This window comes from Panthera leo, chromosome A3, assembly GCF_018350215.1.
Source record: "Panthera leo isolate Ple1 chromosome A3, P.leo_Ple1_pat1.1, whole genome shotgun sequence".
NCBI classification, from domain to species: Eukaryota; Metazoa; Chordata; class Mammalia; order Carnivora; family Felidae; genus Panthera; species Panthera leo.
The window spans coordinates 26,416,784-26,433,007 of NC_056681.1; positions in this window are offsets into that span (position 1 = coordinate 26,416,784).

Genomic DNA, 16,224 nt, shown 5'->3' on the forward strand with positions numbered 1-16,224 from the left:
CAAGGGGCAGGACTTTCCCTTTTGGTCCTTCCCTGAATGACTCACTGCCGCATAATAATGAGACAATGAGACACTCATACCAGTAAAACGGTTATTCCACGCTTGATGGACCTAAACAGTTCCCCATTTCCTCCTCTGCTCTCATGCCCCTAATGCCGCTATGTGTTTGCAGAAGCTATATTTGCAGAAGCTGCACCCGCAGCCTAGAATGTTACCACTTGGTGAACTTCGTGATAATGAGGGGTAAAGAACTTGGACTTTGGGGCCATACTGACCGCAATGCACTTGAGGCCTTCTTAGAGGCAGTACCCTGGAGAGAACACAGGCCCTGGAGTCAAAAGTAGACACTCCTACGCTGGAATTCTGGCTAGGTCACTCCCTGGGTATCGACCTAAAAGTAGGGGCTCAACCTCTCTGAGCTTCAAATTTTCTAATCTACAACATTAGTCTAATAATACCTCAGAGCACTATTGGGGTTAAAATGAGCATAAAACACAGGGCAGTTGGGAAGAAGGTGTGAAGGGAGACTTCCATGTAATTTGACTCCTAGCATAGAGCAAGTGTTTAATAATTAGTACACGCTGAGAGACAGTGGGCAATGTATGTAGCTTCTCTGAGCCTTGGTTGCTGAATATGAAATGAAATTTGGTTCAGAGTGCCCAGTACATAGGGTTTTTGTACCTGTTTGTCCGGAAACGTTCCTAAAATCAGTCCTAAACTGGATTAATGAGCAGCCAGGCCTTAAATATTAGGGAGGCGGGGTCAATGGCCACAATTTGAAAGGTTTCCCTGGGTAACGAAATAACCTTCCATCCCCTGATGTTAGCACATGGGAGAGCGGGTGCTAAGAGGCACCACAGAATTCAGTGCTCCTGCTTTAATGCTCCTCACACAGAAGACGTTCGTGTCCAATAAACGAAATACTGCAAAGGGAATAGACTATAGAAGGTGAAATGAAATCTCTCCCCTTCTTACTTCACCCCAAGAAGGGGACAAGGAAGAACAAACCCCTACCACCACCACCAAAAAATTGTTTGACCTGATTTTTTTTAACAAAGTTTTTTTTCATCTACAGCTGACACAGTAACCTTTGACAAGTCATTTGACTTGTTTCAAATGTTTTCTTCTTGAGTAGCCTCGCTCTCCTTTGATCTCCAAGGAGTAACTAGAGGAGATTTACATGTTTACGGGTGCCTGGGTGGCTCAGTTGAGCATCCGACTCTTGATATCAGCCCAGGTCATGGTGGTTCATGAGTTGAAACCCCCCTTCGGGCTCTGTGTGGACAGTGTGGAGCCTGCCTGGGATTCTCTCTCTCTCTCTCTCTCTCTCTCTCTCTTTCTCTGCTTCTCCCCTGCTCATGCTTTCTCTCTCTCTCTCAAAATAAATAAACTTTAGGGGCGCCTGGGTGGCGCAGTCGGTTAAGCGTCCGACTTCAGCCAGGTCACGATCTCGCGGTCCGTGAGTTCGAGCCCCGCGTCAGGCTCTGGGCTGATGGCTCGGAGCCTGGAGCCTGTTTCCGATTCTGTGTCTCCCTCTCTCTCTGCCCCTCCCCCGTTCATGCTCTGTCTCTCTCTGTCCCAAAAATAAATAAAAAACGTTGAAAAAAAAAAATTTAAAAAAAAAAAATAAATAAATAAATAAACTTTAAAAATCATTAAAAACATAAAATTTACATGTTTATCACAGGCCCTGTGGTAGGCAGAATAATGCCTTCCCCATCACACAGCCCCCAAACTCTCTATGCCCTGGTCCCGGGCCCCTGTGAATATGCTACATTCCACCACAAAATTGACTTTGAAGATAGAATTGAGGGCTGGAAAACAACAAGATTAACCCAGAGTATTTGGGTGAGTCCAGTGTAATCATACATACCCTTAAAAGCAGAAGAAGAAGGCAGAAGAGATGCTTTGGAAAGATGAGGCAGGAGAGGAATCAGATTTGAAGCTTGAGAGAACTCAAAACAGTGTTGCTGCCTTTAAAGGGGGCCATGAGCTAGGGAATGTAGGCAGCCTCGAGAAGCTGAGAACAAGTCCTGCCAGCAAGTAACAGGACCTCAGTCCTATAAGGTCATGGAACAGAATTCTCACAACCTGAATAAGCTCGCAAGCAGTAACCCCCTCTTGCCAAGTCTGCAGAAAGGAATGTAGTCCTGCCAACATCTCAATTTTAGCTGTATCAGAGAACGAACCGAACCACACTATGCACGGACTTCTGGCCCACAGAAAGCATGAGATATAAATGAATGTTGTTTTAAGCCACTAAACCTGTGGTAACTTCTTACAGTGACAAAAAAAAAAAAAAAAAAAAAAAAAAAAAAAAAAAAAAAAAGCTAATACACTGGAAATGACTTTAATTCTTTCAGCCAATACTGACTGGCTCCACATTTCGGTCAAGCCACGGGGGGAATCCAGATGTGACTATTTCAAGGTCTCTGCCCTTACAGAATTAAACAGAAACTGATGGCATCATAGTTGAGTGTGAAAAGAGTACGTTCAGAGGACTGTATGAAATACTGCGTTGAAAATGGACGTGAGTCACTAAACCTTAAGTAGCTGTGATTTTTTTTTTTTTAAAGCAAATGAGACTCACGTTTATTCTGTTGTCAGAAGCACCAAAAAACAACCTATACATTTTGGTTTTGGTGTGTGTGTTTTCCATTTTATAACAGTGCTTTTATTACAAATCAGCTTTTAAGTCAACACAGGTGCCACAGGGCAGTGTAAGATAAACAGGACTGTATTCAACCCTGCTCTGTTTGGGGATGAGTCACTGTTTTCAAACTGCACAGTTACAAGCAAAGCACACATTCAGGAATTTGAATAACACACAGCACCAGCAGACTCAGGAACTCCCAAAAGGACACCCCTGAACCCCACTGTGAGATAATGCATTGCCATGAGCTTTGGACATCAGCTGGCCTGGGTTTGAATCTTCTTTTGCAGTTCCTCTCTAGCTGACTGGCTTTGGTCAAGTTCTGAAACTTCTCATTAACTCAAAAGGTGGAATTGGGATTAAATAGGATCTTTCTCTTTTTTAAAAAAAATTTTTTTAGTGTTTATTTACTCTTGAGAGAGAGACAGAGCATGAGGGAGGGAGGGGCAGAGAGAGAGGTAGACACAGAATCCGAAGCAGGCTCCAGGCTCTGAGCTGTCCGCACAGAGCCTGATGTGGGGCTTGAACTCACACACCGCAAGATCATGACCTGAGCCCAAAGTCGGACACTTAACCGACTGAGCCACCCAGGTGCCCCTAAATAGGATCTTTCTAAAGTGAATTGCACACAGGAGAATCACTAAATGCCAGCTCTCTTTGCCTCACAAAAACTTTAGAGTCTAAAGTATAAAAAGTGCCTCCTTTTTATTCTTCAGTGAACCAAGCTCTGGAACAGTTTTCCACTCAAACAAACGTTCTCTCCCAGTAATTCTGTCCCTATTTTCAAATGAAGTTGAGGTTCAGAGGTCAAATTACCTCTGCTAGGTTCCAGATGATTAAGTGAGACCCCATTTACTAGACTTCCAGAGGAACAGATGATCAGCAAATGTGTATCTCTCCTGGTTCCTCCCACATTTCACTTATTTGTATGATTTTTGGTTTACCGTCTGTATTCTTAGCGTCTTCTTGGGTCCATCATCACTCCCCCAACATCTGGCACAGTCTTGGCACATGGTAGGCACTCAGTCTGTTGAATAAACGACCTTACTCGATAATTACTTTATTGGACAAAATCCCTGAGGATTAATTTCCCACTGAACTGTTTCCCCTAAACAGTTATCTGGAATGTGCCAAGCAGAATTGGGAAAGACCCAGGCAAAATTTCACCCACACGTATTTATGCAAATTGTAAAGATCAGACTTCATGACCTCACTGGCATTTTTTAGGCACAGAATCTGCCCACATCATGGGCAGCCCTAACTCAGTTTACCTGCCATTCACCATCGTTCAAATCCACTCCTGTTTTTCAGTCTCCCATGAGGCTGAAAAAGGTGTTTAAATTCCATTTTATTCCACCAAAATGTTAATAATGGTCACTTCTGTGTTGTAAGACTGAGGTCAGATTTTGGTTTTCTTCCTTTTTTTTTTTCTACGAAGTATTACATTTTTTTAAGTGAAAAGTATTTTTTTAACTCAACCACAAAACAAAGCATTTAGATTATGGTGGCAGATGTAATGTTTTTCACTTCTTTATACTTGTCTGTATTTTCCAAATCTCCTAAAATGAATATGTGCTACTCATATACAAGTATGTTGAAAATATTAAAATGTTCATGCTCAACACCTTTATTTTTTTTTAATTTTTTAAAATGTTTGTTTATTTCTGAGAGAGAGAGAGTGTGTGTGTGTGTGTGTGTGTGTGTGTGTGTATGTGTGTGTAAGCAGGGGAGGGGCAGAGAGAGAGGGAGACACAGAACCTGAAGCAGGCTCCAGGCTCTGAGCTGTCAGCACAAAGCCCAACACGGGGCTCAAACTCATGAATCAGACGCTTGACCAACTGAGCCACCCAGGCGCCCTGTGAGGGAACATCTTCAATAAAAATTCCTCCTTTAATTTTACTTTAAAAAGATTTGTGGGGAGCACCTGGGCGGCTCAGTCGGTTAAATGTCCAACTCTTGATTTTGGCTCAGGTCATGATCTCACAGTTCACAGGATCAAGCCTCATGTCAGGCTCTGCGCTGACAGCGTGGAACCTGCTTGGGATTTTCTCTCCCTCTCTCTCCGTCCCTGCCCTGCTCATGCTCTCTCTCTCTCTCAAAATAAATAAACTATAAAAAAACCAAAGTGGGACCCCCCCCCCCAAATGGCCTCAAAGGATGATCTGACCTAGTTGTTTTTTGTTTTTTTTTTTACCAGAATTGTGGGAAATATCAGCCACCTGCCAGATTCTTTAACCTTTTTAAGTGAAGATTTCAGGACCTCATTAAGGAGCCCATCCCAATTTTTAATCTCTCTTAATGCCAGAGAGCTATACTCCTTCCTACTATAAATCTTTCTGGTCTCCGTGTAAGTTTAAAGTGCATTTTAACACCAAAATTCTAAGAGTGGTGGTACTAATGTGATGATTGGTAGATGGCTTCTTCCTTTTCAATGTTTTCTAATGAAAACAGTTTACACCCTGCCCCAAATGGCTATTCTTCCTCCCCTTCTTCAATAATTGCTAATGTCTGTATGTGAAGTTGAGGGCTTAGATAAGTGGCTTTCACAGCCTTGGCTGTATCAGGGCCAATAAATCAAAGGAACTTTCTCAAAATCCCATAGTTAGCTGTGTTGGAGTCAAGACTTAGACTCAAACCCCTCATTCCAAACTCCTTCTAAGGCACTGGTAGCCAGCCTCCAAAACAGCCCCCAATGATTCCCAACCCTGATTATTCACATCCTTTTTAGTCCCCACTTGGAAGAGGGCTGAACTGTAGACCCAAAAGGATATTTGGAAATAACTGTATGATTTCTGAGGCTAGGTCATAAAAGACATGGCAACTTCCGCCTTATTCTCTTGGATTTCACCCCTGGGGGCAGCCAGCCACCATGTCATGAGGACACTCAGGCAGCCCCTATGGAGAGGTCCACATGGCAGTAACCCCAGACAAGCTTTCAGATGACTTCAGCCCTAGCCAACATCTTCTTGACTGCAACCTCATGAAAGATCCAGGGCCAGAATCGCCCGAATATGGTACTCCTGGATTCCTGACCCACAGAAACTGTATGAGATAATAAATACTTACTGTTTTAAGGCACTAAGTATTGAGACAATTTGTTACACAGCAGTAGATAACTAATAGAGACATAGTACCTTCCTTCTGAATGGTTCTTAAATTTTGTGAAGTCCACTGAAAAGCAGGGGACCCTCTTTCCAGATAAATTGTACGCAGACACAACAGCACTGGGCCTGACCCAGAGTGGGAGCTCTTAGGTTGTTGAATGGGCTCATTCAAGCAGGATTGGGTGCTAACACTGGTCTGCAGTGGAGGGAGAGCAAGAGAGGGGTGCAGAGTCATCCTGGATGCCCCCTTACCTATTTCTTCAGCAAGGCTTTCCCTGCTGCCCTAAACTCATGGAGTCTGATATACTCCCTATGCTTCTTTCAACTTATAATGGGGAAAAACAGAACTCATTCTTGACACTGATGATGACTTCTTCAGTGTCTGCTCCTGAATTAGACTGTAAGGCAGATGAGGTCAGGGATTGTAGGCCTATTTACCGCCCTGCCCTAAAATTCGACTGGAAAAACAGATGCACCATTTTCATAACAAAAAGGACGCAACATGTACTGACCATTTACCACGTGCCAGAGCCTATCCCAAGAGCTTGCTATGCAGCATTTCAGCCCGTCTTCACAAAAACACCCTAAGGTAGTACCATTCCTATCAACATTATACAGATGAGGAAGCACAGGTTCAGAGAGAAAAAAATAACTTGCCCAAGATCACACAGCTAGTGAGCGGCTGGCCTGGGATTAAAGTTCAGGCTGGCTGAATGAAACCAAGCTCTACGAATTTAGCCATTCGGCCCTACTGCCAAAAAGAGTTTGAAGAAGATTAATGAGTTGGGACATATTAAAATGCATTCAGTAGCTATGCCAACTAAGTGCAATTTTTACAAAAGAAAAAAATAGACCAACTAAACTGAATAGACTACAGAAATAGAACCAAGTGTACAAGGAATTGCAGTGCATAATAAAGGTAACATTTCAAATTGATGGAGAAAAGATGGAAGGCAATAAACAGAACAGGACCACTGGGTAGCCATTTGGAGAAAAATGAAACTGGAGCTCCGCCCCTCTTCTTAAATCTACCTTCCACCTAAATCAAAGATTTATATGTCATGAAAGAAACAATGAAAGTATTGAGAGAGAGAGAGAAAAAAAAAGTGGCTATTTTTATAATTCGGGAACTGGAACGATTTCTAAGCATGTTATAAAAGTTAAAAAAAAAAGACCCATCAGGTAAAACTGATAGATTTCACTACATAAAATTAAAAGTGCATATACAGCAACAAAATATCATACACAAGGTTAAAGACAAACAATGAAGTGGGGAAAATATTTGTCACATATACGACAAAGAGTTAAGATTCCTGATAGAATTGTTTTGTTTTGTTCTGTTTTAAATAGGCTTCACACCCAGTGAGGCTTGAACTCACTACCCTGAGATCAGGACCTGAGCTAAGATCAAAAGTCAGATCTTAGCCAACTGAGCCACCCAGGTGCCCCCTTAATAAACGAATTCTTAAAAAGTCAATAGGAAACACCTCTACAGGAAAATGGTCAGATAACAATGGCTTAAGCAGGCAGTTAACAAAAGAAACTCGGGGCCCCTGGGTGGCTCAGTCAGTTAAGCCGCTGACTTCGGCTCAGGTCAGGATCTGTGAGTTCGAGCCCCAGATCCGGCTCTGTGCTGACAGCTCAGAGCCCGGAGCCTGCTTCGGATTCTGCGTCTCCCTCTCTCTCTGCCCCCTGCCCACTCGTTCTCTCTGTCTCTCAAAAATAAATAAATGTAAAATAATAATGTATGCCTCTTATCATGCACCTAGTAAGTGTCAGGCACTTGGTGGATGTTTTCTTTAATCCTTTCAGCAACTCTGAAAGCTGAGGGGTTGATATTTACCCTCTCACCAAGGTGGAATAGCTTGCTGCTGGTAAAAAGTGCTAACCCAGGTTTACCCAGTTCCGAAACCTCCCTGCTCCATTCTGCCGCACTTCTTGCTGATCTAGCAGCATACCGTCTTCACCTTGAGACATTATTTGCCCTGAGGTCTTTGCACTTCCACAAGTCCTCATATCTCCACGCTTGATGGGGCTTAAATACAGATTACGCTTTTGACCATAATGCAAATGTCTACTTTTATTGAAATGTATTTAAGCAAGAATGTTGTGAAGTCTTCGTCTATCTTCTAACTTTATCACCTAGTTTAGAAGCCTTCAGGGTCTCTCCTGGCAGCATAAAACCAAGGCAGCCATACTCTTACACAGCCTGGCTCTCCTCTGCCTGGTCTCTGGGCTCCCCCCAATCTCCCTCCTAACCATACCCCTACTGCTTCACAGCCCCGGCAGCCAGCAAAAGTGGCGTTCGCTAAATGCTGGCTGAAAAGAAGAGGGAAGAAAGCTCTACGCCATAAGAGACAAGGATTGCAAGCAGGCAATTCGAGAGGGGCCTTGGAGCCGAATGAAACTTAATTGGGCAGAGATGAGGTAAAGCTTAAATGAAGCAACATGCTCACGCAGTCTGTCACAAGGAGACCTACCTCTCTGCTGTGCTGCCCTGCTTTACAAAGTGCTTTCACTTAGTGATTGTAATAGCTACCATTCATGGAGTGCTAGCCACAGGCCAGGCACCGGGTGGTTTACATATACTCTCTCTTCTTCATGTATATTTTATTTATTGTGAGTATTATGACCCTTGTGATTATTACTTACTTTCTGGGTCTCTCCTCTAGCTCCACACAGCTCTAGGAGGGCAAGGTTTTTTCCCTGTTGTGTTCACAACAGTGCTTGGCAAACAGTGCTTGCTCAGTAGGTCACTAAATTCTCCACAGAGCCCTGTGAAGTAAGAATGACTTTTACCCCCACTTTACAGATAAGCAACTTGAGGCTTAGCTGAAACAAGTGACTTTGGCAAAGGTACAGATCCAACAAGAAGACAACATTAAAAATAGACCCATGGATTCTCTCGCTCTCCATTAGCTCTGCAACCATCTGGATTCAGAAATGTCCATTGGCTCCTTTGGTTAAGCATCTGACTTTGGCTCTGGTCATGAGCTCACAGTTCAGTATTGAGTCCAGTATTGGGCTCTGCGCTGACAGCGTGGAGACTGCTTAGGATTCTCTGTCTCTCTCTTTCCCTCTCTCTAAAAAAAAAAAAGGGGGGGGGGGTGCCGGGGCACCTGGGTGGCTCAGTTGGTTGAGCATCCAACTTCGGCTCAGGTCATGATCTCACACCCACACATGTAGGTTCGATCCTCAAGTCGGGCTGTGCACTGACAGCTTGGAGCCTGAGCCTGCTTTGGATTCTGTCTCCCCCTCTCGCTGCCCTCCCCCACTCACACTCTGTCTCTGTCTCCCTCTCTCAAAATAAACATAATAAAAAAAAAAACTTTTTAAAGGGGTGCCTGGGTGGCTCAGTCAGTTAAGCATCTGACTTTGGCTCGGGGCATGATCTCACTCTGTGCTGTTAGCACTGAGCCTGCTTTAGATCCTCTGTCCCCTTCTCTCTCTGCCCCTCCCCTGCTAGTTCTCTGTCTCTCAAAAAAATATATTGAAAAATAATAAAGGGGTGCCTGGGTGGCTCGGTTGGTTAAGTGTCCAACTTCCACTCAGATCATGATCTCAAGGTTCCTGAGTTTAAGCCCCGCATTGGGCTCTGTACTGTCAGTGCAGAGCTGGCTTTGGATCCTCTGTCACCCTCTTTCTCTGTCCCTTCCCTGCTGATTCTCTCTCTCTCTCTCAAAGTAAATAAACTTAAGAAAGAAAGAAAGAAAGAAAGAAAGAAAGAAAGAAAGAAGAAATGTCCATTCCTAGCCTGACTTTAGAATTGACTAACAATGGTAACAACGCTGCAACAATTACCATTGGCTGAGCTCTTGCTCTGTGCCAGGTTCTGTTCCCAGTGATTCACAGCAACCTAGAAAGTACTTGCAATGACCCCTTTTTGACTGTTGAGCAATCTGAGAGCCCAAGGAGGTTAAGAAACTGTGCCATTATAGCAAAGCAAGTAATGGTGAGTTCAGAATTCACCATCCAGCAGCGTGGGCCCAGGGCCCACCCTGTTCATCATTGCCCATGTTGCTTCCATAAGGTGATGAACCAGGAGCCAGAGCAGCGGGGAGGACTGGCATCTGCTGAGGACTTGCCAAGAGCTAGACCAGTTGGCTTGGCCCGTTAGACATGTCTTCATGTTTCTCTTCATGTTCTCCTTTAAACCTCACAATCGCCCCCATGAAGTTATAGATGAGCCAAATGGGGTTCTGAGACCCTGAAGGAGCCAGACCTGGACTGAAAATAGATTAGCGGTCGCCTAAGGCTCTGCAGTTGGGAACAGATGCAGAGCAGCTGCTAATGGGTACTTTTGGGGGTGAGGAAAAATGTTTTAAAATTGATGGTGGTGGGATGCCTGGGTGGCTCAGTCAGTTAAGTGTCCGACTTTGGCTCAGGTTTGTGAGTTCGAGCCCTGCGTCGGGCTCTGTGCTGACCGCGCAGAGCCTGACTCAGATCCTCTGTCTCCCCCTCTCTCTGCCCCGCCCCTACTCATGTACACTCTCTCTCAAAAATAAATAAACATTAAAAAAAAATTGATGGTGGTGATGGCTGCACAGCTCTGTGAATACACTAAAAACCAGTGAATTATACACTTTAAATGGGTGCACTGTGTGGTAGGTGAATTACACCTTAATAAGCCTTTTATTTTGAAAGAGGGGAGGACACACGGAAGGAAGTGGCAGTGGTGGAATTTCCACTGGCTTCAGATCAAACGCCCGCTGGTCCCACCGCTGCCTCTACCCTCACCGCTCACATCCAGTTACCAGCAATCAACCCACACCCTGAGGCGTCAACCTCTCCTCTCCTCTCCTCCCCCAGCGCGTCATCCCAGGCATGGTCCCTCCCCCCAACTACCGGACCCCTTCAAGCAGTCCCTCACCTTGCCCGTTGCTCCCTACCTGTTCTCTACAACGCTGCCAGAGAGAGCCTTCTAAAAGCATTTCTGTCAGATTTCTCTCTTTTGCTCAAAAGCTTCCAATGGTCTAAAAAATAAAATTCACTTACAATTCAGAATTGAGCCATGGCCACCTTCCCAACCTCACTGCCCACCAGCCAGTCTTGCCTCCTTGCTGCCCTCAAACACACTCCCACCTCTAGGCCTCTGCACCATGGTTCCTTTTCTCTGGAATACTCTTCCTCCCGGAGCAGATACCCACATGCTTGCTCCCTCATTTCACTCAGGGCTCTGCTCAAATGTAATGTCACTGTTGCCGAGAAGTCTTCCCTGACTTCCCAATCTAAGTCACCATCTCCCTCAGCTTGGCACGCTCTAACCCCTGACCTGCCTCATTTCCCTTCAGAGCACCTCTGACACCCGACATAACACATACTTCTCTTTTGTTTAAGTAAGCTCTACTCCCAACGTGGGGCTCGAACTCACCACCCTGAAATCAAGACATTGCTGTACCAATGGAGCCAGCCAGGTGCCCCAACACATACTTCTTTGTTAACCATCTGTCTCCACCACTAGAATGTGACATTCCCGAGTGCACGGGCTTTATCCTGGATCCCTGGGACGAGAACAATGCCTAGAACATAGTAGATACTCAAAAAATGAATACATTAATCTAATACCAAACCTTTGGCTTCTTTCGCCACCCCTCAGATAATCCAGCAAAGAGACTGATCACTGCGTTTAATATGCTCCTTACTTGGGGCGCCTGGGTGGCTGTCAGTTAAGCATCCGACTTCGGCTCAGGTCAGGATCTCGCGGTTCCTGAGTTGGAGCCCCGCATCGGGCTCTGTGCTGACAGCTCTGAGCCTGGAGCCTGCTTCGGATTCTGTGTTTCCCTCTCTTTGCCCCTCCCCCACTCATGCCTCGACCCCCTCTGCATCCCCTCAGAGGGGCCACTGACCACCTTGAATTGGACTTATTTGTAAATGGCAGCAATTCCCTACCGGACTGGCAGCTCTGGAAGGGCAAGGTCCTGAGCTGTAGCCCATGACACCGAGCGCAGACTTGAATGAATAGCAGACATAAATCTTTTGTTGACTGGGCAAGGAGAAATTTCAAAACCAACAGCAATTTCTCAGTTCCCAAATGCAGCCAAGGGACCACCTTTGAGCCCACCGCACTGAAAAATGCCTCAGTCCCATTCCTAGGAAACTAAGACCTTAAAGTCAAGTTCAAGTGCTTCTTGGAACTCCTTGGGTCGCTGTGCCAGAGAAAGCTCCCTGCAGAATGGAATTTGCCAGCCGAGCCCGGAAAACCTGTGAACAGCAGGCAAACTTAAAGCAGCACTTAGTGAAATTGCTTTCTGTTATCTCAAAGAGAAATAATAGCATGTGAGGCTGGCTTAAGGAGAAAATGCTCAAGTGTAAATAGGGCCATGTTTCACACACATTCACGGGCATGCGTGCGCGCGCGCGCGCGCGCGCACACACACACACACACACACACACACACACACACACACAGGCTTTTGAGGGTTCTCTGTCTTCGGCCTGTGTCATGGAGTCAAGACCCTTCCCAGCCCAGTTCTCATTCTCACTCCCATCACTCTCAGGTTCCCCAATCACCAGGAACTCCCCAGCAGCTCCTTCATATCATTCCCTTTGTCTGGCATGCTCCTCCCTCCTTCCCAGGTGAAGCCCTACCCGTTTTCACAGAGCACAGTTCAAATGCTGCCTCCTTTGCAAAGCCCTTCTCCACCCCTCCTTCCTGGAGTGCCACGTCACCTCTTCCTCTGACAGAAAAGCGGCTGTAGGTGTCAGTACATACTGAACCATCCAACTCATAGAAGCGTCAAGCTTGAGAAGACTATAGGACATGCCCTCGGGGAACTTACTGTCTAGTAGGGGTGGGGGGGGGGAGACCAAAGCAAAAAAATACATAATTGTAAGTTGGGAAAAGGGCTAAGAGGGAAACAAGACAGAGGCTACCACACAGCCAGGTGAAGATGGGGAGAAACCAGAATGGATGCTTGGGGAAGGTCTCTTGGGACAGGGGTCATTAAACTGGTACCCGACAGATGAGTAGGAGGCAGTCAACCAAAGTGCGGGGAGAAGTCTCCAGAAAGAGGGCACAGCACACGTGAAGGTGCCAAGGCATGGAAGCAGTTGGCACAATCAAGAAACCAAAAGGAGGGCTTGCGTGGCTCCAGCTTCAGAGGGCTGGGAGAGCGGTGCAAGGAGAGGAGGCGGGCCTTCTTGTACGTCCTGTGTCCTCAAAGGGCCCAGGTACATTCTACTCCCTATCTCCAGTGCGGAGCAAGACACAAAAATGGGCACCCAACAAGTTCCTGAGGGCTCCACTGCCCGCTGAAGATGCGGGTGAACCACCTCTCTGCCCATTCCCCCACCTCCAAAAGCAGGTCTCCAGATGGTCACCTAACTGAGGCACCTGGCGATGGCTAACCACAATTCTGGTGATGGAAAAAGAGGAGAAAACAGGAGCAGCTGCAAGAGCTACAGTTATGTCCTTGACAAATGCCACTGACAACCCAGTCGACAGATGTGACCACCACGTGGTCCTTGGAAACCAGATTCTCGAGGTAAACTTCAACCGGAGGGCAACTCTAGTACAAGAGGGCTTGCCAAAATTGCATGCCCAAGACTTAAGCCATTAGTGTGAAGTTCAAAATACAGTTTCCAGAGCTAACTGTTCTTATTATTCACAGCACTTCTGACAACCAAATAGATAGGTTTCTTCCTCTCCATTCGACGACCAAATCTTTGATTCCCTGGACAACAACTGGGTGTCCTGTAATTATGACACTCCCCAGGGTCAGCACAGACCCCACAAGTTAAGGGCTCAGTCCAAGACTGCTCCACTTCAGATGCCAGTTTCAAGTCCCAGGCTGCCACTTATGCTTCTGCCCAGCTATAAACTGGCTATACAGCAGGGGTTCCTATGACCCTCTCAAGTTTGATAATTGCTAGAACAGTTCACAGAACTCAAGAGAGTGTTTTAGTTACTACTGCCAATTTATAAAGGATGCAACTCAAGAACGGTCAAATGGAAGAGATGCACAGTGCAAAGTATGGGGGGAGGGGTGTGGTGTCCCTGAGCTGTCCTCGGATACGCCACCCTCCCAGCACCTGGATGTGTTCACCAACCTGGAAGCCCTCAGAACCCTCATCATATAGGGGCTTTTACGGAGGCTTCATTACATAGGCACGATTGATTAAAATCATTGTCTATTGGTGATTAATTCAGTTTCCAGCTCCTCTCCCCCGCCCCCACCCCATCCCCAGGTCAGCAGGTGGGGCTGAAAGTTCCCACCCTCTCAGTCACACACGATTGGTTCCTCTGGCAACCAGCCCTCATTAGGAAGCTATCTAGGGGCCCACTTAGAGTCATCTTATCAGCATAGGCTCAGACAGGGCTGAAAGGAGCTTGTTAGGAATACCACAAAATCCTCCTATCACTCACCTCTGTCACTCAAGAAATTCCAAGGGTTGTAGAAGCTCTTCAGGGACAAAAACCAAACATGTATTTCTTACTGAATCACACAGGGTTTGTGTAGTTTCTTGATTTTTTTTTTTTTTTTTAAACGGCCCAGCAGATGAGAAGACAACCTGGTGAGTCACAGGAATTTCCAAGTTGCCCAGCCGCACTGCCCTGTGCCTCCCTATGAATTAGCCCCTGGTCTATCCAGAATCCTGTCACTTTCAAGAACACACTCATAATTCTTCTTCGTCATCTTTTTTTGAAACGGTGCAAGCCAGGGAAGAGGGGCAGAGAGAGAGAGAGAGAGAGATCTGAGACAGAGAGAGAGAGAGAGAGAGAGAGAGAGAGAGAATCTTAAGCGAGGTCCATGCCCAGTGCAGAGCCCCATGCAGGGCTCAATCCCACAGCCATGAGGTCATGACCTGAGCCAAAATCAAGAGTTGGCCGCTTAACTGACAAAGCCATCCAGGTGCCCTCACTCAGAATTTTTCAAATCATACTTTGAACTCTTGCTTTCTGGCTAATGGATTTTGAATTATTCTAAACTAACAATTATTTAGGTCAAGCCAAACTACGGTTAGCTTTTTGGAAGAAAAGGGGGAAAGGGTGTTACAGGAACATTATACATAGTTTGAGGGCATCATGAAGAAACACAATTACAAATCCTTTGCCTAATAAGTCACATAGGACGCTATTCTCTCTATGCTCTTTAAATCTGTTGGGTTTTTCTAAAGTCTCATGCTGTAATTTTTTCCCCTAATAGTTCCCCGGGCTTCCCTGTAGTGAGGGTCAGAAAGGAACGCAGGTACCTCCCTGTGAAATTCGGTTTCTCTGTTCCACAAGACCTTCACAAATTCCCTCCCCAACTCTCTGACCCAGCTAACCTCTCATCCCCCCTCCCCGCTTTTTTTTAAGTGAGCTCTACACCCAACGTGGGGCTTGAACTCATGATCCCAAGATCAAGAGTCGCATGCTCTACTGACTGAGCCAGCCAGGCGCCCCAAATCTCTCATCCTTTAGATCTCTCTGTAAGTGCCATTTCTTCAGAAAGCCCTTCCCTTATTTACCCACCCAACCCCAATTAGAAACCTATCACTCTCTTGTAATATGCTATAATATCACTTCATGGCATCTGTCGTAATGTGTAATTGTACACTTGTGTGCATTTTAACACTCAGCTTGCCTCCCTCTCCATCAAAGTACAAGTTCTATGTGGCCAGGGACCAAGACAGTCTTGCTCACATCTATATATCCAGGGCCCAGAACAGTGTGGCACATAGCAGGTACTTAACACATATTTGTTAAATGGTTAGCAGTTTTTCTGTAAAGGCCTAGGATTTTCTAAACATGCCCAGTCATTGCTGAACACACTGTTCATGGTGTCTTCTGAACACAGGGCCCCATCACAGCAATAACCATATTTTAAAATGGCTGCTCTGCTCCACATACTTGTGTGCTGCTGCTTTAAATGCACTGCTAATCTTCATAATGGCCCTGGCAGGTGGGTATTACTACCCCATTTTATAGACAAGGACACCAAGGTTCAGAGAGGTAAATTATTATTTGTTTAAAGGGATTTTTAAATTTCTTTTTTTAAAGTTTATTTTGAGAGAGAGAGAGAGAGAGAGAGAGAGAAAGAGAGAGAGAGCAGGAGCAGGGGAGGGGCAGAGAGAGGGAGAGAGAAAGAATCCCAAACAGGCTCTACACTATCAGCACAGACCCCGATGTGGGGCTAACTGAGGCGGGGCTCGAACTCACGAACCGTGAGATCGTGACCTGAGCCGAAACCAAGAATTGGTCGCTCAACCAGTTGAGCCACCCAGGCAGCCCAAGAGGTAAATTAAATTCCTCATAGTCACATAGCTAGTCAGCAAACACAACCAGAACTCAAACCCAGCTCAGAGTCCAGGGTCTGTGCTTCCTCTTCTCAACCCTCTGGGGGGACACTCCAAGAGGTCTGAGTGTATGACAGACCACAAGACCGACATGTGGCCCATTTCTGGTATTTCTTTTTTTACCTGATGGTAAATAACATAAAATACGTTTGTGTTTAAAAAAAAAAAAAAAAAAGGACACATTTTAAA